Source organism: Sapajus apella, unplaced genomic scaffold, assembly GCF_009761245.1.
Source record: "Sapajus apella isolate SASKATOON/1434 unplaced genomic scaffold, GSC_monkey_1.0 scaffold133, whole genome shotgun sequence".
Classification (NCBI taxonomy): Eukaryota; Metazoa; Chordata; class Mammalia; order Primates; family Cebidae; genus Sapajus; species Sapajus apella.
Window position 1 is genome coordinate 1,520,165 of NW_022437073.1, and position 8,032 is coordinate 1,528,196.

An 8,032-nucleotide genomic window follows, 5' to 3' on the forward strand; every position below is an offset into this window, starting at 1 on the left:
CTAAAACATATTCTCCCTTGTGTTCCCCAATTATTATTACCTCATTGTATTGACCTAGAATACAAACTCTGCCTTCTGCTCCCATTTCTAGCCCAGAACTTGCCTCAAACACCTCACAGTGAATTTGGGCCGTTCACTTGTGAGCCTCAGTATTCCTCCTCGCAGAGTTTCTGCCCTCTTCTTCTTGCCATTTGATCTCAAATGACTACACCCTGAGCCACCTTTGACCCCTGTACTATGCTTCAGTATTGGTTCTCATGGTCCACATTGCTATAGGGGTCAGGCCTAAAGGTAGGGAGAGATATATAAGGCAGTGCCATAATAAATGTCAACCTAATTTCATGAAGAAAAATAAAAAAGATTCATGGGAGAGTCCAGAGTACAATCCTGACAATTTTGTCTAAAAGCATCTCTTTGTTTTAATGCCACTTTTCATAGCCTGGTATACACATACCATATGTGTCCACACATGCATGCATTCTTCCTTTCATTTCTTTCTTTTGGCCTTTGTTCAGCTCTTTCTGATCACCAATTACTATGCTAGGCTCTAGAATAAAATATTTTAGAATAAAGAAGTTTCCCCTGCTCTTCCAATTGTTTATAATCTGGGAAGGAGAGATAGTTCCATGAGTAATAATTAATTACAGGGTAATAAATATGTCAATTGAACACAGGCCTAATAGTAACAAAGCAAAGGGAAATGCAGTCATAAAGGTGACATCGAGTGCCTAACAAACCAAGAATGTTAAATGCTTCATCCAAGGCTCTCCATAACCTACCCTTTCCCATCTTTCCCAACCTTATTTCCTCATACAGTTAGATACTCTAAACTCCAACCAAACGTGAGACTGCCGTAGAAGATGCTCATTATGAAATTGAGCCAGTTTATTTTGGGGGTACATTTTCTTATAGTTTGGGATTCCATGAATCCCAAAAAGTCGATGGCAACAGCTTGTGATTTCTAGTCTTGAAATACAAGGTGGGTGGCAAAGTAAGGTTGATTTAGTTTGGGAAGGTATTTTCATAGGGTGACTTTGTATTAAATATAGTCAACCTTCTACTAGCATTATGTATAATGACAATCTAAATGTAGTTTCACAGATAATCTAAAATTATGTATAGATTACAGTGTATTTTCTGCTTTCCTGCTCTGCTCTCTCTCCTAGGAAGGATATCCTATAGTTTTGCCCCTTTTTAGGCTAATGTCAACAATTAAAACTTAATACTAACATGCATTTTCTCCACGTGCTGCTGTTGATGTTTCTGATGGATGATGAGGAAGGAAACTTTAACAACTAAAATTTGCCTTGCATTATCCCTAAGTTCATAACCAGATATATGTTCAAATGACACATTTTTTTCTCATGTGTGTGTAAACAACTTACACAAAAATAGTCTAACTTCTGTACCAAAGAGGTATGCAATACATGCAACTGTAGTGTTCACTTGTAGTATGTTAGAACCCACCTTTGGGTGGAGTTACGTTACTGCCAACGGATTTAGTTGTGGTTTATTCTAACACTTACTGCCACTTTGAACAATCAAGGTTGTTTGATCCAACGTTAGAAGACTTCATTTCATGAGAACCAAGACAACATCGACTACAGCTGTCTGGGCCAGCAGCGTGCGTCACACCACAGACAGCCTGCCCAGCCACTTCTTTCCGGTTCCTGTTTTTGTCTGAAAATGGCAAAGTTGGGAATTAAAAATTGGTTGTAAGAGCCCCCAAATGTAATTCTTTGTAATCAAATGTAAGTGTAAGCAAAAGCACATTTGTCTTTGAAATCAAATATAAATGTGCATACAGTCTTGATTCCTTTTTAAAAGCAATTTAAATATACCTGATGAAGCAGCACAGTTACACCCTTTTCCTTCTGTATTTTCAACCCTTATCAGAACACCGGCTCTCCAGACTTAGATTACAAGTGTGCTCTGTTTCCCTTTGCCTCAGACATTTTCCTTGGTAACTAACTGCACTGCTGCTTCTATGCCCTCATTTTAATCTCGTGCTTTAGCAAATGCAATCTGGCCCTGCTCTCAACAAACTGCTTAATCACATCTTGCCCATCTTCCCGTCTCATCAGCCACTTTCAGGTCATCATTTTATCAGTCTTTTTAAAGTATTCAACACCATCTGACTGTTGTTAACTCACAAATACCTTTCAGTCCTGTATTTCCACTCCAACTCTTAGATTTGTGCTGAGTGTCTTTGGCCCTTTTCTTTCCTCTCTCACTTGATAATCTTATTTTCTTGCACAGCTTTTTTTTTTTTCAAATGCTAAAATGAACTTAAAAACTCCAATGTAATGAATGTCTGTTGTAACAATACAAAGAGTACAGTAAACTATCCAGTAAAAAATTAGCTATCTTTCCTTCCTCCCATATGTATACACACATACATTTATATATTTATATTTACATATATGTATATCATGTATTCATACATATGTTTCCATGTATATTTGATACAAAAGTTGGATCATACTAAATACTGTTCTACAGCTTATATTTTTCCTTTAGAGAAAATCATGACTATCTTTCCTAATCAATGCATATGAAACCATCTAATTCTTTGAAAGACTGCATGATACCATACTTCTAAATTCTTTATGAACATCTCCACATGTTTATTCCACTAGCTAATCAAGCTCAACAAACAAAACTGCAGGTTATAATTTTCATAATAAACTGTTGCACATCTCTCAGCTGTATTACATATTTTAGTTAATAATAACACTATCCTTTGATGTATGTAACTTGAAAATGAGCACTAAAATTTCCCCTAAGTCATGAGCATGAATTTCTGTATTAGCAATGTCCCTTGGATGTGCCACAGATGCTTCAGGCTCTGCATTTCCCAAAGCAAGCCTTCGTTTGGTAGCACCATTCTCATCCTAGTAGTTCAGGCCAAAAATCTGGGAATCAGCTGTTTCACATTCCATGTCCCCAAGTGTGTCCAATTTTGTCACCTTAATATCTCTTGATTTTGTTCTATCTACTCTATTATTACTGCCTTAAATTGGGATTTCGTTATTATTCATCTGACCTGTTGCAGTAGTCTCTTTACCATTCTCCTTTCATTCCCGACCCCCGATCCATTCACCAAGCTTTCATCAATGTGTTTCTCATCTGCCCTGAAGGGCAAATTTGCCAGCTGCCAGGCAGTTTTAAAACCTTCACTGACTCCCATTCACCCACAGAAGAAAATTCATGCTCTTTAGCTTGCAACACAAGGACTTTTTATCCCCTACTCAGCTCTCCAATTTCATTTCCCATTAGTTTCCAGTTCTCTCTTGCATTTTATGCTTTTGCAATATCAAAATGCTTACACACACAGGCACACACACAAAATTTTTTGAGATCTCTACATACTTACAAATATTAATTTCTCTGTGTGAGATGGCCCCTGTACCTCCTTATCTGGAAAATTCCTCTTTATTTTTCAAAGTCCTACACAACCATTCCTTCTTCAATGAAGTCTTCCCTCACTCTTCCCAGAGAAAATAAAATACTTATCTCTTTACTTTTTGTGAACATTGTATGCATGCTATTGCCTATATATGCAGTATTATTGCATATCATTTTACATATCTGTGTTATTATATATCTTAAGTGTCGCCTCTAGCTCTTTGATAGTGAGGATCAGATATTAATTCACCTTTGTATATTTAGCACCTACCACACTTCTGGCACAAAGTAAGTGCTCCTTAAATTTTTATTGTGATAAATTGCATAGCGTTTTTATTCCTTCATTTTCCTCAGCAGCTATAACCAGCCAGTTAACATCTCTTTACAACGCTACATCCTCAATAGTTTATGTTATATATTTCTTTTTTATTTGTTTTCATCTCCATCACTATTAGCATAACACAAGAGTTTGTTCTCTTTTATTCGTGCATCCAGTGGTATTTGTCAAATATGTGTGGTTTGGGGGAGGCAAAGTTGTGGAAACATGTTGCCTGGCCTGAAGAAGCCCATGATAATTCACTGAGGGGACAGATAGACAATTATCATTGAAATAACTTCACTGATTTTCCATCCCATAGTTTTCTTCTAATCTTATGTCTCCTTCACAACACCCTTAGACAAGGGTCTTACCATGTTGGCCAATCTGGTCCTAAACTCCTGGGCTTGCATGATCTTCTTGCCTCAGTCTTTTGAGTAGCTGGGATTACAGGCATGTGCATCTATGCCTAGCTTCCCTCAGAGTATTCTTCATGTGGTCAAATTGGTTTTTTTGCTCAGAATCCTATAGCTACCTATTTATTGCAGAATAAAAATTCACCATTTAGACTGGCAGTCGGGACTCTATGCTTTTTATATCCTATTGTGCCCTCTCCATTCCTCCTCTACTTCCTGATTTCTTGCCCATTTGTCAAAGGTTAATTAAGATGATACCTTTTCCATAAAGTCTTCAGGATCCTTCTAGGAATGATACGCATGTCACCTCTTGTGTTACAACATTAATATGCATCCTGCATTGTGTTATAATTATTTATATATGTATCTGTCTTCATTATAGATTGGGACAAGAAAATGGTTTGAGAGGGTTTTTTTTGACATCACAAAATCAGTACTAACAGAAATATGGTGGGCTTTGAATTTGAAGCTTACATGTTATTTCATGTAAAGGTTATTCTTTTTTTATATTATATAGTTCTCAATGATACTTCTGTCTATAACCTTTATAGAATCAAACACCATGATGGTAAATTTTATTTTATTTATAAAGAATATGATTATTTTACAAAATAACTTCACACCAAATTTAATTCAATTCTCTAGAAAGGATTTTATTGCCCACAGCCACAGTGGAATTACATAGCAAGGAGCCTTCCTTAATGAAGAGTAATTATTGTACTATGGTAATCTCAAATGCACAGTAGTGTTACAATAGGTATATATATTATACTTGCCAAATAAATTAGTACTGCTTACTCCTTTGATTAAAAGATCAAAGATTTTTTAATCATGTCATTGCACATTTTGCATATAATCTGCTGAATCCAGCAATAAGTGATAACAAACCTATCATTTATGTAAATGTTCAGAAGCTTGACAATAAAGTAATGAAACTTGAATTAGCTCTTATGGAAGAATGAGGAGTGCAAATATGTAATCTTTGCATATGCATGCAACGCAGGATAATTCTTTTTTTCTCCCCAATTGAGAGCCGTTTCCTGATGCAAAAGTGATTTTATGTTGCTTTTAGATCTTTATTTGATACATTGGCCTGCAGGGCAGATTACTGGAAAGAGTTGTGGTGAAATTCAATCAGAAACATGGGCAGCCATGGAAGAAGTGCATAATAAAGATTAGTTTTCCATGTATATTACGGTTAAAATTAAATAGTATTTATCTGAATATACTATATTTCTTAGTGTTAGAATTAAATTTTCTTATAAGATATGTATTTTATTAAAATATTTTATTTCTATATTTTATTGAGATGCAATGTGGCATTATAGGAAAAGCAGCATGGAATATAGAGTCAGATAATCAACTGTGACTTTGGGGAAGGTACTTATAGTCACTTTATTTCAGCTTCTTCATTTATAAATCTTTAGAGGATTGTTGCGAGGATCAAATCTGATAAAATTCGTAAAGCATCCAGCACAACTCTTAGCAGCACTCCTTTTCTCTTTCTGTATGTTATATAATATACATATAAATTTTACTTGAGGGTAAGTTGCCTCTAGCCCTTAGATTCTTGAATGCATATTTTCTTAGGAATAGGGATGTTCTCTTATATGAACACAATGGTTACATGCTTCAGTAAATTTTATCTTCGTGCAATACTTTACCATTTGTATTCCAATTTTTTTTTTTTTAATTTTGTAAAGACTAGGTCTCGCTATGTTGCCTAGCTAGTCTTGAACTCCTGGACTCAAGAGATCCTCCAGCCTTGGCCTCCCAAAGGGCTGGGATTACAGGCATGAGCCACTGTACCTGGTCTGTATTCCAATATTGTCAATTGGTCCAATAATGTTCTTTATAGCACTTTTTCCTCTCCAGCACAGATTCCAGCCCAAGGTCACAAAATCATATTTAATTGTCATGTTTCTTTAGACTTTTGTAATCTAGAGCTTCTCTACAGCTTTTGTTTTTATGACATTAATATTTTTGAAGAATATAACTTCCTTCCCCCTTTTCATAGAATGTGCCTTATTTAAATGTTATATTTCACAGATGTAAATTTCATGCCTCAAAGACCTTATCTACTCCTAGATTATAAAAATATTCAGGTATGTTTTTTTCTAGTTCTTGTAATAGTCCATTTTGGAAAATCTTTGATTCATTAACTGATGATCAACAAGATAAATGTGGTCTCTTCATACAAAATAATATTATTCAGTCACAAAAAGGAATGAGGTACCGACACATACTGTAACATGGATGAACATTAAAAATGTTATGCTAAATGAAAGAAGGGTATACAAAACATAAAAGTAATGAGTGTCTGTTATAACAATACAAAGAGTACTGTGCACTATTCAGTAAAAAAACAGCTATCTTTTCCTCTTCCCTTATGTATATACACATACATTTATATATTTGTATAGTGTATATACAAATATATATAGGGCATATATTATGTGATTCCATTTATATGGCATATATAGAGTAGGTAAATCCATACAGACAGAAAGCAGATTAAGTGATTACCAGGGGCTGCTGGGAGGGGAGGGACTGCTTAATGGTAACGGAGTTTCTCTTCGGGGTGATGAAAAGGTTCTGGCTGTGATTATACAACACAGTGAATTGTATATCTTAAAATGCTAAGTATAGGTTATGTCTATTTAGTCACACTGTATAAAAAATCTTTGCTCCATTTACAATTGGTTTAATCAGTAGGAATGAGCTTTCAGTTGTTTGGTTGTTTTTTTTTTTTTTACCAGCTGACTATCCCATCACCCCAGTGTCTAAATGATAAACTGTTTTGACCCAGTTATTTGAAATGTCTCTTTTAATCATATGATACATTCTTATATACACTTGAATCTTTCTCTAGACATTCTGTTCTAGCCCAGAGTTCCAGCTACCTCTCCCTATTCCAACGCCATATGGTTTTATGCAATGTAGGTTTATATCATACTTTGATATTTTGTAGGGCCCGTTTCCCTGCTCAATTCTTCACTCCCAGAACTTTTCCATTTCAGAATTTTCCTGGAAATTCCTCTATGTTTATTATAGAAGATAAATATTATAATCTCTTATTCAAGTTCCTTGTTAAGGCTCTTTTTTTTTTTTACATAGAGCTCATTTTTTAGAGTAGTTTTAGGTTCACAGCAAAACTGAACAGAAGGTACAGAGATTTCCCATATATCCCCTGCCCTATACATGTGCAGCTTCCTCCATTATCAACAGCCAGCACCATAGTGGTACATTTCTTACAATCTACTAACCTACACTGACACATCATTATCACCAGGTGTTCATTGTTTATGTTATGTTAGGGCTCACTCTTGATGCTGTACATTCTGTGGATTTGGACAAATGTATAATGACATGTATCTGGCATTGTATTGTCACATGAAACAGTTTCATGGCCCTAAAAATTCTCTGTGCTCTGCCTATTCATTTCTCCCTGCCCTCTAACCCCTGACAACTGCTGATCTTTTTCCTGTCTCCACAGTTTTGCCTTTTCCAGAATATCATATAGTTGGAATCAGACATTGTGAAATCTTTTCAAACTGACTTCTTTCACTTGGTAATATGCATTTAAATTTCCTCCATCGTCTGGGTGTACCACCATTTATTTATCTATTAACCTAATAAAGGACATCTCGGTTGCTTGCTAGCCTTTGCAATTATTAATAAAGCTGTTATAAACATCTGTGTGTGGGTTTTTGTGTGGATATAAGTTTTCAATTCATTCATTTGAGGACAATTGCTGTATTGAATGGTTGAGTATGTTTAACTTTGTAAGAAACTGCCAAGCTGTCTTCCAAAGTAGCTGTGCCATTTTGCATTCCTACCAGCAATGAATGAGACTTCCTGTTACTCCACATTCTTGCCAGCATTGGTGGTG

The 8,032-nt window shown here is 35.5% G+C and overlaps 1 pseudogene across 1 annotated transcript in view; it reads left to right on the forward strand.

Moving 5' to 3' along the window:
* Positions 1 to 5,866, forward strand: part of LOC116539799 — a 93,932-nt pseudogene extending 88,066 nt beyond the window's left edge. The window contains exon 5 of the transcript XR_004264196.1: positions 1,547 to 5,866. The product of XR_004264196.1 is annotated as a nucleolysin TIAR pseudogene, transcript variant X2 (transcript). The remainder of the gene's footprint in view (positions 1 to 1,546) is intronic.
* Positions 5,867 to 8,032: the final 2,166 nt, after the last annotated feature.